Raw genomic sequence first — 540 nt, 5'->3', positions numbered from 1 at the left:
GCCGCTCACTCCGACACCGTATCTGAAAGATAAAACATTTGTCTGTTAAGCTAAGTTATTTTGATAAGTATTCAAATTTTTAATATAAATTAACTGATAGATTTAAGCACGACGGAAGGAATAAAAGAAAACAATCATTTACATTTATTAAATTCAAAATGTGCCTTTCTAACTTTCTCTATCACTTGCAATAACATTTCCAGGGCTAGGTTTTAGTTGTTACGACGACGGAAGAAATTGTAAAAACAATGAAGTATTGTTCGTGATTGAATGACAATATAGAAAAAGTAATCTTCGAAGATTGAACAAGGAAGCAATTTGTCTCGTCGTAGTCTCGCGCGCGCTCGCGGTGGCCGTTATCTTTTGCATGGTTTTGATTTGTTCGCTTTTTCTGACGGCGGCAGGGCGATGGTTTTTGATTTTTATTGCTCTTCTTCAAAGATAAAAATGATATATTACTTACAGTTATAGCTACGTAGAGACTCGTGGGCAATATTATTCAAAATTAAATAAAGCCTTAATGTACTAATTTCCTAGCCA

This window comes from Papilio polytes, unplaced genomic scaffold, assembly GCF_000836215.1.
Source record: "Papilio polytes unplaced genomic scaffold, Ppol_1.0 DF820956.1, whole genome shotgun sequence".
NCBI classification, from domain to species: domain Eukaryota; kingdom Metazoa; phylum Arthropoda; class Insecta; order Lepidoptera; family Papilionidae; genus Papilio; species Papilio polytes.
The sequence above is the reverse complement of the archived record's forward strand: the minus strand, read 5'-3'. Positions refer to the sequence as shown.